Source organism: Oncorhynchus kisutch, linkage group LG15, assembly GCF_002021735.2.
Source record: "Oncorhynchus kisutch isolate 150728-3 linkage group LG15, Okis_V2, whole genome shotgun sequence".
NCBI classification, from domain to species: domain Eukaryota; kingdom Metazoa; phylum Chordata; class Actinopteri; order Salmoniformes; family Salmonidae; genus Oncorhynchus; species Oncorhynchus kisutch.
In genome coordinates, this window is record NC_034188.2 from 48,366,274 (window position 1) to 48,388,903 (window position 22,630).

At 47.2% G+C, this 22,630-nt stretch overlaps 1 long non-coding RNA gene across 2 annotated transcripts in view; it reads left to right on the top strand.

Annotated features, from left to right (window-relative positions):
* Positions 1 to 22,630, top strand: part of LOC116353612 (uncharacterized) — a 206,662-nt gene that overhangs the window by 106,766 nt on the left and 77,266 nt on the right. For both annotated transcript variants that reach the window (XR_004203076.1, XR_004203077.1), the window contains one exon: positions 4,644 to 4,688. This is a non-coding gene — a long non-coding RNA (uncharacterized LOC116353612). The remainder of the gene's footprint in view (positions 1 to 4,643; positions 4,689 to 22,630) is intronic.

The window sequence follows — 22,630 nt, forward strand, 5'->3', positions numbered from 1 at the left end:
AAATTTGAATGTGGTGCCTGGGAGTATCATTTAGATGGCGAGGGAGGCGCGGGCCCCACTGCTGACAGCCCGCCTCATCCCGCATAAATTTGATTTATCAAACTGTAAACTTGTCACTTCGTAAAAACGTCACTTTTCGTGGCAGCCGGGAAAATATAATGACCCCCTTTAATGTAAAAGTGTCACTCGGCTGTGTCTTAGATGACAAACACGTCAACCTCGCCTTTCTTTCCGTCTACCCCCCCCCACCGCTTGATATAAAGACACATCATATTCCCCACCTTTTAAAAAACATGGGTTTGTCGCCGAGTGGGTCTTTGAGAGTGGCGGGGTGCAGGGTTTGGTCCCGTTGGTGGAGGTGACAGTGCGGATCAAACTCAGTAGGACTGGGGACTGTCAGACAGCTGTAATTATCAATCAGACTGGGAGAGATGACTGAGTGACAGGAGAACACCCAGGGCCCTCACACACATACAAGGGCGCGCACAGACACGCATACCCAGAGTCACACCTCCCACCACACACACAAGGGCTGTGACGATACCAGTGTTGCAACAAAAAAAAAGGTTGTGGCAAAAAAACGAAAACAACGAAGCAGACCAAACTCTTTGGTCCTTTAAAAACCTACAGTATGTAAAATAGTGTGCGCTATATAGCTTGGGAAATACATGTGACTTTGGATGGCACCATAACGTTTGTTTTCCTAAAGAAGTTAAATTCGCTTTGTGTTTTGTTTCCTTGCCACGATACTAAAACAAGTATCACGTTAGCCTGGTCGAGGCCCCCCTCTCACCATCCAGTGCAACAGTGATTACAATAACACTCCGTCTTGATGTATAACAAACAGTCGGCAGAAACATCACAGAGCTTAAGTGGTCCCGGATAATAGTGGCGCATTGCAATCATCTTAGTTACAGTTTATTATGAAATGTACCCCCCCCCCCCTAATTACATTTGCAGTTGCTTACACTGCCCCCCAGGCTTCTGCCATATAACACCATGTGTGTTTACACACGGGGGGGGGGGGAGAAAAGAGAAATGATATGAAGAAAAGCCCGGCCCCTGTTTGTTTCGTAACGTGACAAATGGCGAGCGTTATATAACGGTTAAATAAACATGTCAAATGACGAAAATGGTGCCCGTGCCAAGAAAGCCCATGGCTCGGCACCGCGCGGCAACTATTCCAGTCGAGTTCCAATCAAAGTGGCTCGATGGCCAGGAGAACAGAAATACTGACAGGGAGAGAGTGGGAGAGAGAAAGAGAGACAGAAAGAGAGAGAGAAGAGAGCGAATGAGAGAGCTATACTGACCAAGACACAAAGTAGGCCTAAACGACGCACACAACCAGACATGCCTATAAACACAAACCGACATATCAAGCCAACATTCTACTACACAGCCAATGGAATCCAATAGTTTCATACAATACACATTTTTATTTTTAATGTGAAGGGACTGTCTAAAACCAAATGGCCTTGTATCAAAACGACCAGCTCAAATAATCAAAGAGAAATTACAGTCCATCATTACTTTAAGACATGAAGGACAGTCAATCTGGAACATTTCAAGAACTTTGAATGTTTCTTCAAGTGCAGTCGCAAAAACAAATCAAGCGCTATGATGAAACTGGCTCTCACGAGGACTGCCGCAGGAAAGGAAAACCCAGAGTCACCTCTGCTGCAGAGGATAAGTTCATTAGAGTTACCAGCCTCAGAAATTGCAGCCCCAAAAAATTATTCACAGAGTTCAAGTAACAGACATGTCAACATCAACTGTTCAGAGGAGACTGTGTGAATCAGGCCTTCATGGTCGAATTGCTGCAAAAAAAACACTACTAAAAGACACCAATAAGAAGAAGAGACTTGTTTGGGCCAAGAAACACGAGCCATGGACATCAGACCCGTGGAAATCTGTCATTTGGTCTGATGAATCCAAATTTAGCATTTTTGGTTCCAAACGCCGTGTCTTTGCGAGACACAGAGTAGGTGAACGGATGACCTCTGCATGTGTGGTTCCCATGGTGAAGCATGGAGGAGGAGGTGTGTCAACAGGACAATTACCCAACACACCTCCAGGCTGTGTAAGGTATATTTGACCAAGGAGAGTGATGAAGTGCTGCATCAGATGACCTGGCCTCCACAATCACCCGACCTCAACCCAATTGAGATGGTTTGGGATGAGTTGGACCGCAGAGTGAAGGAAAAGCAGCCAACAAGTGCTCAGCATATGTGGGAACTGCTTCAAGACTGCTGGAAAAGACTTCCTCATGAAGCTGGTTGAGAGAATGCCATTCGTTTAACACTTTTTTGGTTACTTCATGACTCCATATGTGTTTTTTCATAGTTTTGATGATTTTTGGTTCCACTGTGTCCACTGTCTGGCTTGAATAAAGCACAAACCACAGGCTCTTCTGTGTCTGTATTCCACACAAACAGACAGCCAATGAGAGAGAGAGAGATAACAGATGAGAGAGAGAGATAACAGATGAGAGAGAGAGATAACAGATGAGAGAGAGAGAGATAACAGATGAGAGAGAGAGAGATAACAGATGAGAGAGAGAGAGATAACAGATGAGAGAGAGAGATAACAGATGAGAGAGAGAGAGGGAGAGAGAGATAACAGATGAGAGAGAGAGAGAGAGAGATAACAGATGAGAGAGAGAGAGATAACAGATGAAAGAGATAACAGATGAGAGAGAGAGAGAGATAACAGATGAGAGAGAGAGATAACAGATGAGAGAGAGAGATAACAGATGAGAGAGAGAGAGAGATAACAGATGAGAGAGAGAGAGATAACGGATGAGAGAGAGCGAGAGATAACAGACGAGAGAGAGAGAGATAACAGATGAGAGAGAGAGAGAGATAACAGATGAGAGAGAGAGAGATAACAGATGAGAGAGAGAGAGAGATAACAGATGAGAGATAACAGATGAGAGAGAGAGAGAGAGAGAGAGATAACAGATGAGAGAGAGAGAGATAACAGATGAGAGAGAGAGAGAGAGAGAGAGATAACAGATGAGAGAGAGAGAACAGATGAGAGAGAGAGAGATAACAGATGAGAGAGAGAGAGAGATAACAGATGAAAGAGATAACAGATGAGAGAGAGAGAGATAACAGATGAGAGAGAGAGAGAGATAACAGATGAGAGAGAGAGAGATAACAGATGAAAGAGATAACAGATGAGAGAGAGAGATAACAGATGAGAGAGAGAGATAACAGATGAGAGAGAGAGAGATAACAGATGAGAGAGAGAGAGATAACAGATGAGAGAGAGAGAGATAACAGATGAGAGAGAGAGAGAGATAACAGATGAGAGAGAGAGAGAGATAACAGATGAGAGAGAGAGAGATAACAGATGAGAGAGAGAGAGAGAGAGAGAGAGAGAGAGAGAGAGAGAGATAACAGATGAGAGAGAGAGAGATAACAGATGAAAGAGAACAGATGAGAGAGAGAGAGATAACAGATGAGAGAGAGAGAGAATGAGCGATAACAGATGAGAGAGAGCGATTTATTCTGCGTAATTCATTAACAATAGTAAAAAAAAAGCTTTAATTGTCCTCCCCAGAGGCAGCGCTCGCTTCGCCTCCCAAACTTCCAAACTTCCAGCTGGGTCCCAGCGATGCCCACTGCATCTGAAGTGGATTTGCCCTTCAATTAGACTCTCTCCAATCAAACTGCAATAAAACAAACAGTAGAAAGAAATCACAGGAAAAAAGGGAGGGAAAAAAGAAGTAGAGTAGCCTGGTTTGTGAATGTGTGTGTGTGTGCATTGCCCCCCCCAAGAGAAAAAGTTGCACTTCTCCTCCTCACAACTCCCCGCAGATGAAGAGAAGGGGGGGTGGGGGGGCGAGACGGAGCGCGAAAAATATAATAAGAGGCTTTCATGTCATTTTAATGGTTGTCTGATTGTTGTTACTGTCGTTTCAAATGAGGCGACGCCATCTGACGGCCTGATCAGATCCTCATTTGATTGACAGGTGCCCGGGAGAACAGTCCTGCTGTAACCCGCCTCTCACAGGTGCACACATCCTCTCTGTTAAAGAGCACACATCTAACCTGCCTCACACACACACACACATTTGCTTTACTATACTTTTTGAGGACCGATAGTAAATTCTCATTCAAAATCAAATTTTCCCTTAAACCTAACCTAAACCCCAAAGCTAGTTCTCACCGTAACACCTAAGCCTAAAATAGCAATTTTCCTTGTGAGGACTTGCAAAATGTCCTCACTTGTCAGAATTTCCCTTGGTTTACTATTCTTGTGAGGACATCTGGTACTCAGAACTATAGTAAAACAGGCACACACACACACACACACAACATCTGTTGACTCTCGCCTGAAACCCACAGATAATGCTCCTCTGTCGAGTTCCAAGGTCCATAGGGGTGTAGTCATTGTACTCCAAATAAGAAATAACCACGACTGAAAAAAGCTATTTATACATAAGGCAAGTTAAATGTTCACACCAGGGAATATTTCAGATATAGAAAAAAATATAACACAATTTTCCCCCCGTATTAATTGAATATCTATATTGTCCCATACTTAATAAATAATAGTAAGGAACAAATAAAAATAGCTAATAAAATGTTAAAGCTATCCAGTGTGACACTGAAGGTTCTTTCTCCCCTCTCTTGCAGACACCTGCAGAACAGGCCAAGGCTCAACTCCAGCTGGTGTTGCAGGTTAGTGGCTGATTCTAGTGCAGTCCTTACACAGACAACCTGTCATGTATACAAGAAACACACTGCTAATGGCTGATCCTAGTACAGTCCTTACACAGACACCATGTCATGTATAGAGTAAACACACTGCTTATGGCTGATCACAGTACAGTAATGACTCCGGTGCAGATAATTGCATTGTAGTCATTTAGCAGTGTGTTACAGTAGTGAGTACATACATTCATACAACCCTGGCGTTGCAAGCGCCATGCTCTAACAACTGAGCCACACAGGACCCCCCATACACACACATACACCCCATACGCATCAGACTAGCCGCCCGGTCTCCATTTCTCCCACTACTTCAGGCCCATGTTCTTACTGTAGGCGAGCGCCTTTCAAACACGCATATTTCATCATCTGAGCCGTGTATACAATGCATTAGGAAAGTATTCAGACCCTTTGACTTTTCCCCCCAAAAATGTACATTACAGCCTTATTCTAAAATGGATTAAATAAAATGTCATCCAAATTCCTCATCAATCTACACACAATATCCTATAATGACAAAGCGAAAACAGGTGATTAGAGTCCACCTGTGGTAAATTCAATTGATTGGACATGATTTGGAAAGGCACACACCTGTCTATATAAGGTGCCTCATTTGACAGTGAATGTCAGAGCAAAAACCAAGCCATGAGGTCCAAGGAATTGTCCGTAGAGCTCCGAGACTGTGTCAAGGCACAGATCTGAGGAAGGGTACCAAAAAATGTCTGCAGCATTGAAGGTCCCCAAGAACACAGTGGCCTCCACCATTCTTCTTAAATGGTATAAGCTCTTCCTAGAGCTGGCCGCCTGGCCAAACTGAGTAATTGGGGGAGAAGGGTCTTGGTCAGGGAGGTGACCAAGAATCTGATGGTCACTCTGAAAGAGCTCCAGAGTTCCTCTGTGGAGATGGGAGAACCTTTCAGAAGGACAATCATCTCTGCAGGACTCCACCAATCAGGCATTTATGGTAGTGGCCAGACGGAGGCCACTCCTCAGTAAAAGGCACATGACAGCCCTCTTGGAGTTTGCCAAAAGGCACCTATAGGACTCTCAGATGATGAGAAACAAGATTCTCTGGTCTGATGAAACCAAGATTGAACTTTTTGGCCTGAATGCAAGCATCACGTTTGGAGGAAACCTCAGGACCTCAGACTGGAGCGAAGGTTTTACCTTCCAACAGGACAACGACCTTTAGCACAGCCAAGACAATGCAGGAGTGGCTTCAGCACAAGTCTCTGAATGTCCTTGAGTGGCCCAGCTAGAGCCCGGACTTGAACCCAATCAAACATCTCTGAAGAGACCTGAAAATAGCTGTGTTGCGACGCTCCCATCTAATCTGACAGAGTTTGGGAGGATCTGCAGTGAAGAATGGGAGAAACTCCCCAAAACAGGTGCGCCAAGTGTCACGAATCCCGCCGAAGATGGTGCCTCTTCCTGTTTGCTCGGCGGTCGTCGTCGCCGGCCTACTAGCTGCCATCGATTCCCTTTCCTTGTGCTTCTGTTAGTTGGGTCTAATTGGTTACACCTGTTTTGAGTTGAGTTTTGTTTGTAGGCTATTTAAGGGCACTGGGCCCGCTGGTTATTCTGTGGGCTTGTTCTCTGTTTTATGGTGTTGGTTGATTATTGTGATCTCTATATTTCCGGACAGTTTTAGTCCTGTTTATTTGGACGGGTTGTTTCATGCGCCCTTGTGTTTTACATGTCTGTTTTTCCGCTGTCATTGGAATAAAAGATCCAGGTACGGAACTACCTGCTCTCTGCGCTTGACTCCTCCACCCACCATTCATAGAAGTCATAACACCAAGCTTGTAGCGTCATACCCAAGAAGGCTCAAGGATGTAATCGCTGCCGAAGGTGCTTCAACAAAGTACTGAGTAAAGGGTCTGAATACTTATGTTAATGTTATGTTTCTGTTTTTTTTATTTTATACATTTGCAAACATTTCTAAAAAACCTGTTTTTGCTTTGCCATTAAGGGGTATTGTGTGTAGATTGATGAGAGGGGAAATAAAAAAACAAACATTTAATCCATTTTAGAATAAGGCTGAACTGTAACAAAACGTGGGAAAAGTCAAGGGGTCTGAATACTTTCCAAATACGCTGTACATTACACTGTCTTTTGAGGGGTGTGGTTGTCAGGCCCTTTGTTTTTTAATTAGAGAAAGAGAGGGAGAGTGTGTGAGAGTGAGTGTAGGTGTGTGCGTGTGTTAGAGAGAGTGCATCCGTGCGTGCAATTAGGTGTGTGTGTGTGTGTGCAATTAGTTGTGTGTGTGACTGTGTGTGTGTGTGTGTGTGTGTGTGTGTGTGTGTGTGTGTGTGTGTGTGTGTGTGTGTGTGTGTGTGTGTGTGTGTGTGTGTGTGTGTGTGTGTGTTTGTGTGTGCGTGTCACAGGAAACATATAAAAGGGCCCGACAGCTATGCATCATTTCGGAACCACCCACCTCACTCTGCTGCACAGGCCTGTGAAAGACATCCTAAACATCCAATTCCCAGACAGACAGACAGACTCGAGCTAGCTGTATGCTGCATGGGCCAAACCCAGTGGAACTATTGGAAGTATTTTTGCGACGTGACACTAAAGAGTGAGAGGGCGGATGAGAAAGGGAGAGAGAAAATAGAGAGATAAGGGAAGAGGGGAGTAGATACGAGGAGGGAGTGAGAAAGAGAGGAAGCAGAAAGAAAGATTGAGAGAGTGGAAGGAAACGAGGGGAAGAGAGAGAGAGAGAGCAAGGAAACGAGAGAGAGAGTGGACGAATGCTGGCCCGCCATCCCAGTCTCCTCATGCTTTACTCATTTCCGTTGGATATGAATGGTGCTGCTGTGGCTGTGTTGAGTGTCTGGAGTTGAGTAATTGGTCTTTATATGGCACTGTCACTGCTGCTGATCAGAGGCATGTGGTTAATATGGACACTGACACGGCAACACAACCTGTCTGTCTCCCAAATGGCACCCTATACTGCACTACTTTTAACCATGTTTTTCAGAAATGTTATTTGGAGGATTGTTGGATTTCCTTGTTATTGCATTCTGATTCCAAGAATCTTCCAACCTGGATTTCTGGGATTTTTAGGAAAGTGGTCGGAATTTTAGAACACTACTCTGGTGGTGGTAGGCTAGTAAAGTACCTACCACTGAATTAGTTTGTAAGTCACTTAGTGACTTGTCCCCCTGTAAAAAGCATAATCAATATATCATCTCCATGAGTCTAGGACCAGACTGAATCTTTGTCTGGAAAAGTGTCCGCTGGTGTCTTTTACGGAGGGCCAGGAGTTTTTCCTATTCCTGTTTTATTTTCTTTATAAAAATGTTAAAAATGTAACCCCACTTTTTCTCCCCAATTTCGTGGTATCCAATTGTCTTGTCTCATCGCTGCAACTCCCGTACAGACTCGGGAGAGGCGAAGGTCGAGAGTCATGCATCCTCCGAAACACAACCCAACCAAGCCGCACTGCTTCTTGACACAATGCACATCCAACCCGGAAGCCAGCCGCACCAATGTGTCGGAGCCACCTGGTCAGCATACACTGCGCCCGGCCCGCCACAGGAGTCGCTAGATGAGACAAGGATATCCCTGCCCGGCCAAACCCTCCCCTAACCCGGACAGCGCTGGGCCAATTGTGCGCCGCCCGATGGGCCTCCCGGTCACGGCCAGCTGCGACAGAGCTTGGACTCGAACCCAGAATCTCTGGTGGCACAGCTAGCACTGCGATGCAGTGCCTTAGAACACTGTGCCACCCGGGAGGCCAAAACTCTCTCTTCTTGATACTGTTCTGTGAAATGTACTTACTCTACCTGTAGAATCCACAGTATTTACTTTAATGTCATCATCATCCCAGCCCCATAAATTTGTCTGGTGAGTGTGTGTAGATCATAGGCTGACAGTGAGCGTCACTCCTGAGTATCCGTGGATACCAGGGCCCCTATTGTCTCCCTGGCCTCGCCTGCATGGCCGTGTGCTAATAATGGTCCGTGCGTGCGTATGTGTGTGTGCTTTTGTGTATATTATCATAGACTCAGGACCCCCCCCCCCCCCCCACGTGATACTAATGTTCTCATAATGCCAGCGGGCCTTCATAAAAGAACTCCGGGTTTAAGTGCAGTTCACCTCTGGGCTGCAGAACGGATAACAGACAGCCAGATGCGCACACAGCGTGTTTAATGCACCCACCGTGTCTCTGGCTTTCCTCTTCTCTCCACAGAACCAGATCCGTAATAAGCCTTTTATGGCCCAATAGAAAGGAACCTGGCCGCCGCACTCTTTTAGTCGAATTTCTAATGTGGATGTCATTCCTCCGACGCCTCGGCAGATTTGGCAGGATCTTGGATCTCTCTCTGTTTCTTCTTTCATTTACTCTCTCTCTCTCTTTCGTTCTCTGTCTGCCTGCCTGCCTGCCCTGCCTGCCGATCCTGTGAGCTGGGCCATGCTTGACTTTAGGCTGTCCATACTTCTTATCCCGTCTCCAGGCCCACTGGGTCCCAGTATTGAGGGTGTGCGGTGGTGTATTAGCTGTGATTGTTCACCCGCCCTTCAAACGATTGAAACATCTATTAGGCTCAGGTTCATGACATGGAGGGATTGCAATGAGTTGGGCTACATTCTTATGTCACCCTCTTCCCTATATATACATAGAGAATAGGGGGCTATATAAACTCAGCAAAAAAAGAACCGTCCATAATTTCGTAAAAATCCAAATAACTTCACAGATCTTCATTGTAAAGGGTTTAAACACTGTTTCCCATGCTTGTTCAATGACCCATAAACAATTAATGAACATGCATCTGTGGAACGGTCGTTAAGACACTAACAGCTTACAGACGGTAGGCAATTAAGGTCACAGTTATGAAAACTTAGGACACTAAAGAGGCCTTTCTACTGACTCTGAAAAACACCAAAAGAAAGATGCCCAGGGTCCCTGCTCATCTGCGTGAACGTGCCTTACCAGGCTGACTACACCAAAATAAAATTTGAAATAAATTTAGAAATCTATATTGAAAAATACATTTAGAAATCTATATTATTAAATTATTGCACCCACACTGCTCGCACGCGCCAACGAGCGTCTGCGTTGCCAAGGGCTAAAAGTCAGTTCTATTTCTGACACAGATTGCGCTGCAAGTCCTGCCTCTCCCATCTCCTCATTGGTTTATAGAAGCAGGTACCCACGTGCCATCTCCTCATTGGTTATACCCACGTGGGTGACTGAAGATGAACGAGGTCAGTGGCGGTAATGCACCTAATTTATGAAAGTTGCCAATCGCAATATAAAGTCAAGAGAAGATAAGGCCTGGAAGGATGAGAGATGACCGTTTAATGTGTGGATTAATTGGTGGAGTAGAGGACCTTGTGCATATCAGGTAAAAAAAATGTTTATATTCCTGGACAAATTAGCTAGCAACAGCAAGCTAGCTAAATAGGACAAATTAGCTAGCAAGTGCAAGCTAGCTAGCTAAATTGCCATAAATGTGTAATGCTTGATCGTCCTTGCAGTGGCAGACCACGTGTAACATCTGCACAGGATCGGTACATCCGAACATCACACCTGCGGGACAGGTACAGGATGGCAACAACAACTGCCCGAGTTACACTAGGAACGCACAATCCCTCCATCAGTGCTCAGACTGTCCGCAATAGGATGAGAGAGGCTGGACTGAGGGCTTGTAAACCTGTTGTAAGGAAGGTCTTCACCAGACATCGGCAACAACGTCGCCTATGGGCACAAACCCACCATCGCTGGACCAGACAGGATTGGCAAAAAGTGCTCTTCACTGACGGGTCGCGGTTTTCTCTCACCAGGTGGAGGGTCCGTCATGGTTTGGGGTGGTGTGTCACAGCATCATCAGACTTAGCTTGTTGTCATTGCAGGCAATCTCAATGCTGTTCTTTACAGGGAAGACATCCTCCTCCCTCATGTGGTACCCTTCCTGCAGGCTCATCCTGACATGACCCTCCAGCATGACATTGCCACCAGCCATACTGCTCGTTCTGTGCGTGATTTCCTACAAGACAGGAATGTCAGTGTTCTGCCATGGCCAGCGAGAGCCTGGATCTCAATCCCATTGAGCACGTCTGGGACCTGTTGGATCGGAGGATGAGGGCTAGGGCCATTCCCCCCAGAAATGTCTGGGAACTTGCAGGTGCCTTGGTGGAAGAGTGGGGTAACATCTCACAGCAAGAACTGGCAAATCTGGTTCAGTCCATGAGGAGGAGATTCACTGCAGTACTTAATGCAGCTGGTGACCACACCAGATACTGACTGTTACTTTTGATTTTGACCCCCCCCTTTTGTTCAGGGACACATTATTCCATTTATGTTAGTCACATGTCTGTGGAACTTGTTCAGTTTATGTCTCAGTTGTAGAATCTTGTTATGTTCATACAAATATTTACACATTTTCTGAAAATAAATACAGTTGACAGTGAGAGGATGTTTATTTGTTTTGCTGAGCTTACATAGAGAATAGGGGGCTATATACATAGAGAATAGGGGTGTATATACATAGGGAATAGGGGGCTATATACGTAGAGAATAGGGGGATGTGTTCGTAGAGAATATGGGTGTATATACATAGAGAATAGGGGTGTATATACATAGAGAATAAAGGGATATATACATAGAGAATATGGGTGTATATACGTAGAGAATAGGGTTGTATATACATAGAGAATAGGGGTGTATATACATAGAGAATAGGGGGATGTATACATAGAGAATAGGGGTGTATATACGTAGAGAATAGGGGTGTATATACATAGAGAATAGGGGTGTATATACATAGAATAGGGGTGTATATACGTAGAGAATAGGGGTGTATATACGTAGAGAATAGGGGGATGTATACATAGAGAATAGGGGGATGTATACGTAGAGAATAGGGGTTTATATAAATAGAGAATAGGGTGATGTATACATAGAGAATAGGGGGATGTATACATAGAGAATAGTGGTGTATATACATAGAGAATATGGGTGTATATACATAGAGAATAGGGGGATGTATACATAGAGAATAGGGGTGTATATACGTAGAGAATAGGGGTGTATATACATAGAGAATAGGGGTGTATATACATAGAGAATAGGGGGATGTATACATAGAGAATAGGGGGATGTATACATAGAGAATAGGGGTGTATATACGTAGAGAATAGGGGTGTATATACATAGAGAATAGGGGTGTATATACATAGAGAATAGGGGTGTATATACGTAGAGAATAGGGGTGTATATACGTAGAGAATAGGGGGATGTATACATAGAGAATAGGGGGATGTATACGTAGAGAATAGGGGTTTATATAAATAGAGAATAGGGTGATGTATACATAGAGAATAGGGGGATGTATACATAGAGAATAGTGGTGTATATACATAGAGAATATGGGTGTATATACATAGAGAATAGGGGGATGTATACATAGAGAATAGGGGTGTATATACGTAGAGAATAGGGGTGTATATACATAGAGAATAGGGGTGTATATACATAGAGAATAGGGGTGTATATACGTAGAGAATAGGGGTGTATATACGTAGAGAATAGGGGGATGTATACATAGAGAATAGGGGGATGTATACGTAGAGAATAGGGGTTTATATAAATAGAGAATAGGGTGATGTATACATAGAGAATAGGGGGATGTATACATAGAGAATAGTGGTGTATATACATAGAGAATATGGGTGTATATACATAGAGAATAGGGGTGTATATACGTAGAGAATAGGAGGCTGTATACGTAGAGAATAGGGGGATGTATACATAGAGAATAGGGGGATGTATACGTAGAGAATAGGGGTTTATATAAATAGAGAATAGGGTGATGTATACATAGAGAATAGGGGTATGTATACATAGAGAATAGTGGTGTATATACATAGAGAATATGGGTGTATATACATAGAGAATAGGGGTGTATATACGTAGAGAATAGGAGGCTGTATACGTAGAGAATAGGGGGATGTAAACGTAGAGAGTAGGGGGATGTATACATAGAGAATAGGGGTGTATATACATAGAGAATATGGGTGTATATACGTAGAGAATATGGGTGTATATACGTAGAGAATAGGGGTGTATATACGTAGAGAATAGGGGTGTATATACGTAGAGAATATGGGTGTATATACGTAGAGAATATGGGTGTATATACGTAGAGAATAGGGGTGTATATACGTAGAGAATAGGGATGTATATACGTAGAGAATAGGGGGATATATACGTAGAGAATAGGGGGCTGTATACATGGAGAATATGGGTGTATATACATAGAGAATAGGGGGATGTATACATAGAGAATAGGGGGATGTATACATAGAGAATAGGGGGATGTATACATAGAGAATAGGGGTGTATATAAATAGAGAATAGGGGGATGTATACATAGAGAATAGGGGGATGTATACATAGGGAATAGGGGGCTGTATACATAGAGAATAGGGGTGTATATACATATAGAATATGGGTGTATATACATAGAGAATAGGGGATGTATACATAGAGAATAGGGGGATGTATACATAGAGAATAGGGGTGTATATACATAGAGAATAGGGGGATGTATACATAGGGAATAGGGGGATGTATACATAGAGAATAGGGTTGTATATACGTAGAGAATAGACTTACATACACTTAGGTTGGAGTCATTAAAACTCGTATTTTAACCACTCCACAAATTTCTTGTTAACAAACTATAGTTTTGGCAAGTTGGTTAGGACATCTACACATACTTTTTACAACAATTGTTTACAGACAGATTATTTCACTTACAGTTATCTAATTAATTTTCATAAGTTTACATATACTAACTTGACTGTGCCTTTAAACAGCTTGGAAAATTCCAGAAAATGATGTCATGGCTTTAGAAGATTCTGATAGGCTAATTGACATAATTTGAGTCAATTGGATGTGTATCGCTGAATGTATTTCAAGGCCTACCTTCAAACTCAGTGCCTCTTTGCTTGACATCATAGGAAAATCAAAAGAAATCAGTCAAGACCTTAGAAAAGAAAATTGTATACCTCCACATGTCATCCTTGGGAGCAATTTCCAAACACCTGAAGGTGCCACGTTCATCTGTACAAACAATAGTACACAAGTTTAAACACCGTGGGACCATGCAGACGTCATACCGCTCAGGAAGGAGACGTGTTCTGTCTCCTAGAGATGGAAGTACTTTGGTGCGAAAAGTGCAACTCAATCTCAGAACAACAGCAAAGGACCTTGTGAAGATGCTGGAAGATACAGGTACAAAAGTATCGACATCCACTGTAAAACAGGTCCTATATCAGCAAGGAAGAAGCCACTGCTCCAAAACCGCCACAAAAAACAAGCCAGACTACGGTTTGCAACTGCACATGGGGACAAAGATCATACTGTATTGAGAAATGTCCTCTGGTCTGATGAAATGAAAGTAGAACTGTTTGGCCATAATGACCATCGTTATGTTTGGAGAAAAAAGGGGGAAGCTTGCAAGCCGAAGAACACCATCCCAACCGTGAAGCACAGGGGTGGCAGCATCATGTTGTGGGAGTGCTTTGCTGCAGGAGGGACTGTTTGCACTTCACAAAATAGATGTCATCATGAGGGAGGAAAATAATATGGATATATTGAAGCAACATCTCAAGACATCAGTCAGGAAGTTAAAGCTTGGTCGCAAATGGGTTTTCCAAATGTACAAGGACTCCAAACATACTAGCAAAATGGCTTAAGGACAACAAAGTCAAGGTATTGGAGTGGCCATCAGAAAGCCCTGACCTCAATCCCATAGAACATTTGTGGGCAGAACTGTTAAAGCGATTGCGAGCAAGGAGGCCTACAAACCTGACTCAGTTACACAAGCTCTGTCAGGAGGAATGGGCCATAATTCACCCAATTTATTGGGAAGCTTGTGGAAGGCTACCTGAAACATTTGAGTTAAACAAGTTAAAGGCCCATTCCAATTTAAAGGCAATGCTACCAAATACTAATTGAGTGTATGTAAACTTCTGACCCACTGGGAATGTGATGAAAGAAATAAAAGCTGTTCTAAATAATTCTCTCTATTATTATTCTGACATTTCAGAAAAGTGGTGATCCTAACTGACCTAAGACAGGGAATTTTTAACTAGGATTAAATGTCAGGAATTGTGAAAAACTGAGTTTAAATGTATTTGGCTAAGGTGTATGTGAACTTCCGACTTCAACTGTACATAGAGAATACGGTCTATATACGTAGAGAATAGGGGGCCATTTGGGACACAGGTCTATTTTGGGGGCTGGATCCTCTTAGCTGTTTAGGTGTGGTCTGGTATATTTGGGGTAAAGTACACATGCACAAACGCTCTCTCACACACAACAGAACACGCACACACACTAAACATGGACTGTTCTAGAATCCCTCTGCACTTCAGGCCCTGACTGATCACCAGAAGCTAGTCCCTGTAATTCTAATGTCACTATAATGAGCATGGCCTGCCCTTACCCATTCCTTTAGCTCCTTTAGTCTGTCTGTCTGTCTGTCTGTCTGTCTGTCTGTCTGTCTGTCTGTCTGTCTGTCTGTCTGTCTGTCTGTCTGTCTGTCTGTCTGTCTGTCTGTCTGTCTGTCTGTCTGTCTGTCTGTCTGTCTGTCTGTCTGTCTGTCTGTCTGTCTGTCTGTCTGTCTGTCTGTCTGTCTGTCTGTCTGTCTGTCTGTCTGTCTGTCTGTCTGTCTGTCTGTCTGTCTGTCTGTCTGTCTGTCTGTCTGTCTGTCTGTCTGTCTGTCTGTCTGTCTGTCTGTCTGTCTGTCTGTCTGTCTGTCTGTCTGTCTGTCTGTCTGTCTGTCTGTCTGTCTGTCTGTCTGTCTGTCTGTCTGTCTGTCTGTCTGTCTGTCTGTCTGTCTGTCTGTCTGTCTGTCTGTCTGTCTGTCTGTCTGTCTGTCTGTCTGTCTGTCTGTCTGTCTGTCTGTCTGTCTGTCTGTCTGTCTGTCTGTCTGTCTGTCTGTCTGTCTGTCTGTCTGTCTGTCTGTCTGTCTGTCTGTCTGTCTGTCTGTCTGTCTGTCTGTCTGTCTGTCTGCGCTGTCTGTCTGTCTGTCTGTCTGTCTGTCGTCTGTCTGTCTGTCCTGTCTGTCTGTCTGTCTGTCTGTCTGTCTGTCTGTCTGTCTGTCTGTCTGTCTGTCTGTCTGTCTGTCTGTCTGTCTGTCTGTCTGTCTGTCTGTCTGTCTGTCTGTCTGTCTGTCTGTCTGTCTGTCTGTCTGTCCTGTCTGTCTGTCTGTCTGTCTGTCTGTCTGTCTGTCTGTCTGTCTGTCTGTCTGTCTGTCTGTCTGTCTGTCTGTCTGTCTGTCTGTCTTCTGTCTGTCTGTCTGTCTGTCTGTCTGTCTGTCTGTCTGTCTGTCTGTCTGTCTGTCTGTCTGTCTGTCTGTCTGTCTGTCTGTCTGTCTGTCTGTCTGTCTGTCTGTCTGTCTGTCTGTCTGTCTGTCTGTCTGTCTGTCTGTCTTCTGTCTGTCTGTCTGTCTGTCTGTCTGTCTGTCTGTCTGTCTGTCTGTCTGTCTGTCTGTCTGTCTGTCTGTCTGTCTGTCTGTCTGTCTGTCTGTCTGTCTGTCTGTCTGTCTGTCTGTCTGTCTGTCTGTCTGTCTGTCTGTCTGTCTGTCTGTCTGTCTGTCTGTCTGTCTGTCTGTCTGTCTGTCTGTCTGTCTGTCTGTCTGTCTGTCTGTCTGTCTGTCTGTCTGTCTGTCTGTCTAGCCATTCACGTGTGTTTGTGCTTGCGTGTGTGTTTATCTATGAATTTGTCAGTAAATTAGGATCATCTGTTGTCTCTACTCCATTCAACCTTTTAACCACTGAGTGGATTCTCTAATTGATATGGAACCACATGCAGGATGATGACAGAGTCCAGAAACAACCATCTCCCATTCTCTCACTCTTCTGTATGCCATCTTTCTCTCAACTTGTTTCTCTCGCTCTCTGTTTCCTCCCATCTCTCTCTCCCTCCTCTCTTTTATTCCCCCCCCCTCCATCTCTCACTCTCTGTCTTTGTTCCAGTGTGTGTGTTAGAGCAGATGTTGGAGGTTTGTGAATGTTAATGTTCTGACGTCGTCGCCTGCCCGCCATTGCTTAAGCCCCTGCTCTCTCCTCCTTTCCTCTCCTCTCTGAGCGCCCGCCAGTCTTTCTCTCTCTCTCCCGCCTACCTCCCCAGAGATCCTTAAAGCCACCCGCTCACCCTCACCCCTCCCTCCTCCTCCCATCCTCCCCTCTGTGCCTCTCTTTGTCACTCGATGGACTCCAGGACTCTCTCTAGTCAGTAGAAAGCAGATCATCCCCTGGCTAAAGCCTCTCAGGCCTTTGTTGAGCGGGAGCTCTGTGGGCTCTGCGGGCCTGTAATGAGCGCTCTCGGCAGGCCGCTGGCCCGCTTAATGCTCACTGGGGCCTGGGGGGTGGTAAGGAGAGGAGTGGGTAGTAGGGGGGCAACACTGGCCCCCTATGAAAGAGCTGGAAAGATATGTTTATGGGTCACTTCCTGCCTGGCCTGAGCATTGAGCTGGTGGGGGGGGGGGGGGGGGGGGGGGGGCTTCATTCACACCCCTTGTTTTTTAGCTATTCCCCTCTCAATCACTCACACAGACACCCACGCTAATCTAATCAATTCAAGAGGATTTATTTTTCCCCAAAAACATTGTCTGTGTGTGTGTGTGTGCGCACGCGTGTGGGTGTGTGCGTGCGTGCATGCATGCGATAGTCACGTGTATGTGTGTTGCACACATGTTTGTGTGTGTAGTGTTCACATGCTCTTGTGTGTGTGTGTGTGTGTGTGTGTGTGTGTGTGTGTGTGTGTGTGTGTGTGTGTGTGTGTGTGTGTGTGTGTGTGTGTGTGTGTGTGTGTGTGTGTTACAGCCAGGTTCCCACATATGCCCTGTGCAGCATGATATTTCTCCCCTGTGTCTCTGTGTCTTTGCCCACTATAATCCCTAGTGTCAACATTAGGCTTTTAGAATGGCTTCTGTTGCTCACTCCCCTCAAGACACATGTGCCTCTCTTCTCCCCTTGTTTTTTAGCTATTCCCCTCTCAATCACTCACACAGACACCCACGCTAATCTAATCAATTCAAGAGGATTTATTTTTCCCCAAAAACATTGTCTGTGTGTGTGTGTGTGCGCACGCGTGTGGGTGTGTGCGTGCGTGCATGCATGCGATAGTCACGTGTATGTGTGTTGCACACATGTTTGTGTGTGTAGTGTTCACATGCTCTTGTGTGTGTGTGTGTGTGTGTGTGTGTGTGTGTGTGTGTGTGTGTGTGTGTGTGTGTGTGTGTGTGTGTGTGTGTGTGTGTGTGTGTGTGTGTGTGTGTGTGTGTGTGTGTGTGTGTGTGTGTGTGTGTGTGTGTGTGTTACAGCCAGGTTCCCACATATGCCCTGTGCAGCATGATATTTCTCCCCTGTGTCTCTGTGTCTTTGCCCACTATAATCCCTAGTGTCAACATTAGGCTTTTAGAATGGCTTCTGTTGCTCACTCCCCTCAAGACACATGTGCCTCTCTTCTCTCTATTCTACTCTCTCCTCGCCACCCCTCCTTCTGAAAGACACGTCAATGCACACATGCACGTGAACACACATATGGGTCTTTCTATACTGAACGAAAATATAAACGCAACATGTAAAGTATTTGTCCTGTGTTTCATGAGCTGGAATGAAAGATCCCATACATTTTCCATGCACACAAAAAGCTTGTTTCTCTCAAATGTGTTTACATCCCTGTTAGTGAGCAGATCTCCTTTGCCAAGATAATCCATCCACCTGACAGGTGTGGCATATCAAGAAGCTGATTCAACAGCATGATCATTACACAGGTGCACCTTATGCTGGGGGACAATAAAAGTGGTGGGGGATGGGTGCGGAGGAGTATTTCTGCTAATAAAGCACTTTCGTGGGGGAAAAATTAATTCTGATTGGCTGGGCCTAGCTCCCCAGTGGGTGAACCTATGCCCTCCCAGGCCCACCCATGGCTAATGAATTCTGATTGGCTGGGCCTAGCTCCCCAGTGGGTGAACCTATGCCCTCCCAGGCCCACCCATGGCTAATGAATTCTGATTGGCTGGGCCTAGCTCCCCAGTGGGTGAACCTATGCCCTCCCAGGCCCACCCATGGCTAATGAATTCTGATTGGCTGGGCCTAGCTCCCCAGTGGGTGAACCTATGCCCTCCCAGGCCCACCCATGGCTAATGAATTCTGATTGGCTGGGCCTAGCTCCCCAGTGGGTGAACCTATGCCCTCCCAGGCCCACCCATGGCTAATGAATTCTGATTGGCTGGGCCTAGCTCCCCAGTGGGTGAACCTATGCCCTCCCAGGCCCACCCATGGCTAATGAATTCTGATTGGCTGGGCCTAGCTCCCCAGTGGGTGAACCTATGCCCTCCCAGGCCCACCCATGGCTAATGAATTCTGATTGGCTGGGCCTAGCTCTCCAGTGGGTGAACCTATGCCCTCCCAGGCCCACCCATGGCTAATGAATTCTGATTGGCTGGGCCTAGCTCCCCAGTGGGTGAACCTATGCCCTCCCAGGCCCACCCATGGCTAATGAATTCTGATTGGCTGGGCCTAGCTCCCCAGTGGGTGAACCTATGCCCTCCCAGGCCCACCCATGGCTAATGAATTCTGATTGGCTGGGCCTAGCTCCCCAGTGGGTGAACCTATGCCCTCCCAGGCCCACCCATGGCTAATGAATTCTGATTGGCTGGGCCTAGCTCCCCAGTGGGTGAACCTATGCCCTCCCAGGCCCACCCATGGCTAATGAATTCTGATTGGCTGGGCCTAGCTCCCCAGTGGGTGAACCTATGCCCTCCCAGGCCCACCCATGGCTAATGAATTCTGATTGGCTGGGCCTAGCTCCCCAGTGGGTGAACCTATGCCCTCCCAGGCCCACCCATGGCTAATGAATTCTGATTGGCTGGGCCTAGCTCCCCAGTGGGTGAACCTATGCCCTCCCAGGCCCACCCATGGCTAATGAATTCTGATTGGCTGGGCCTAGCTCCCCAGTGGGTGAACCTATGCCCTCCCAGGCCCACCCATGGCTAATGAATTCTGATTGGCTGGGCCTAGCTCCCCAGTGGGTGAACCTATGCCCTCCCAGGCCCACCCATGGCTAATGAATTCTGATTGGCTGGGCCTAGCTCCCCAGTGGGTGAACCTATGCCCTCCCAGGCCCACCCATGGCTAATGAATTCTGATTGGCTGGGCCTAGCTCCCCAGTGGGTGAACCTATGCCCTCCCAGGCCCAATGAATTCTGATTGGCTGGGCCTAGCTCCCCAGTGGGTGAACCTATGCCCTCCCAGGCCCACCCATGGCTAATGAATTCTGATTGGCTGGGCCTAGCTCCCCAGTGGGTGAACCTATGCCCTCCCAGGCCCACCCATGGCTAATGAATTCTGATTGGCTGGGCCTAGCTCCCCAGTGGGTGAACCTATGCCCTCCCAGGCCCACCCATGGCTAATGAATTCTGATTGGCTGGGCCTAGCTCCCCAGTGGGTGAACCTATGCCCTCCCAGGCCCACCCATGGCTAATGAATTCTGATTGGCTGGGCCTAGCTCCCCAGTGGGTGAACCTATGCCCTCCCAGGCCCACCCATGGCTAATGAATTCTGATTGGCTGGGCCTAGCTCCCCAGTGGGTGAACCTATGCCCTCCCAGGCCCACCCATGGCTAATGAATTCTGATTGGCTGGGCCTAGCTCCCCAGTGGGTGAACCTATGCCCTCCCAGGCCCACCCATGGCTAATGAATTCTGATTGGCTGGGCCTAGCTCCCCAGTGGGTGAACCTATGCCCTCCCAGGCCCACCCATGGCTAATGAATTCTGATTGGCTGGGCCTAGCTCCCCAGTGGGTGAACCTATGCCCTCCCAGGCCCACCCATGGCTAATGAATTCTGATTGGCTGGGCCTAGCTCCCCAGTGGGTGAACCTATGCCCTCCCAGGCCCACCCATGGCTAATGAATTCTGATTGGCTGGGCCTAGCTCCCCAGTGGGTGAACCTATGCCCTCCCAGGCCCACCCATGGCTAATGAATTCTGATTGGCTGGGCCTAGCTCCCCAGTGGGTGAACCTATGCCCTCCCAGGCCCACCCATGGCTAATGAATTCTGATTGGCTGGGCCTAGCTCCCCAGTGGGTGAACCTATGCCCTCCCAGGCCCACCCATGGCTAATGAATTCTGATTGGCTGGGCCTAGCTCCCCAGTGGGTGAACCTATGCCCTCCCAGGCCCACCCATGGCTAATGAATTCTGATTGGCTGGGCCTAGCTCCCCAGTGGGTGAACCTATGCCCTCCCAGGCCCACCCATGGCTAATGAATTCTGATTGGCTGGGCCTAGCTCCCCAGTGGGTGAACCTATGCCCTCCCAGGCCCACCCATGGCTAATGAATTCTGATTGGCTGGGCCTAGCTCCCCAGTGGGTGAACCTATGCCCTCCCAGGCCCACCCATGGCTAATGAATTCTGATTGGCTGGGCCTAGCTCCCCAGTGGGTGAACCTATGCCCTCCCAGGCCCACCCATGGCTAATGAATTCTGATTGGCTGGGCCTAGCTCCCCAGTGGGTGAACCTATGCCCTCCCAGGCCCACCCATGGCTAATGAATTCTGATTGGCTGGGCCTAGCTCCCCAGTGGGTGAACCTATGCCCTCCCAGGCCCACCCATGGCTAATGAATTCTGATTGGCTGGGCCTAGCTCCCCAGTGGGTGAACCTATGCCCTCCCAGGCCCACCCATGGCTAATGAATTCTGATTGGCTGGGCCTAGCTCCCCAGTGGGTGAACCTATGCCCTCCCAGGCCCACCCATGGCTAATGAATTCTGATTGGCTGGGCCTAGCTCCCCAGTGGGTGAACCTATGCCCTCCCAGGCCCACCCATGGCTAATGAATTCTGATTGGCTGGGCCTAGCTCCCCAGTGGGTGAACCTATGCCCTCCCAGGCCCACCCATGGCTAATGAATTCTGATTGGCTGGGCCTAGCTCCCCAGTGGGTGAACCTATGCCCTCCCAGGCCCACCCATGGCTAATGAATTCTGATTGTCTGGGCCTAGCTCCCCAGTGGGTGAACCTATGCCCTCCCAGGCCCACCCATGGCTAATGAATTCTGATTGGCTGGGCCTAGCTCCCCAGTGGGTGAACCTATGCCCTCCCAGGCCCACCCATGGCTAATGAATTCTGATTGGCTGGGCCTAGCTCCCCAGTGGGTGAACCTATGCCCTCCCAGGCCCACCCATGGCTAATGAATTCTGATTGGCTGGGCCTAGCTCCCCAGTGGGTGAACCTATGCCCTCCCAGGCCCACCCATGGCTAATGAATTCTGATTGGCTGGGCCTAGCTCCCCAGTGGGTGAACCTATGCCCTCCCAGGCCCACCCATGGCTAATGAATTCTGATTGGCTGGGCCTAGCTCCCCAGTGGGTGAACCTATGCCCTCCCAGGCCCACCCATGGCTAATGAATTCTGATTGGCTGGGCCTAGCTCCCCAGTGGGTGAACCTATGCCCTCCCAGGCCCACCCATGGCTAATGAATTCTGATTGGCTGGGCCTAGCTCCCCAGTGGGTGAACCTATGCCCTCCCAGGCCCACCCATGGCTAATGAATTCTGATTGGCTGGGCCTAGCTCCCCAGTGGGTGAACCTATGCCCTCCCAGGCCCACCCATGGCTAATGAATTCTGATTGGCTGGGCCTAGCTCCCCAGTGGGTGAACCTATGCCCTCCCAGGCCCAATGAATTCTGATTGGCTGGGCCTAGCTCCCCAGTGGGTGAACCTATGCCCTCCCAGGCCCACCCATGGCTAATGAATTCTGATTGGCTGGGCCTAGCTCCCCAGTGGGTGAACCTATGCCCTCCCAGGCCCACCCATGGCTAATGAATTCTGATTGGCTGGGCCTAGCTCCCCAGTGGGTGAACCTATGCCCTCCCAGGCCCACCCATGGCTAA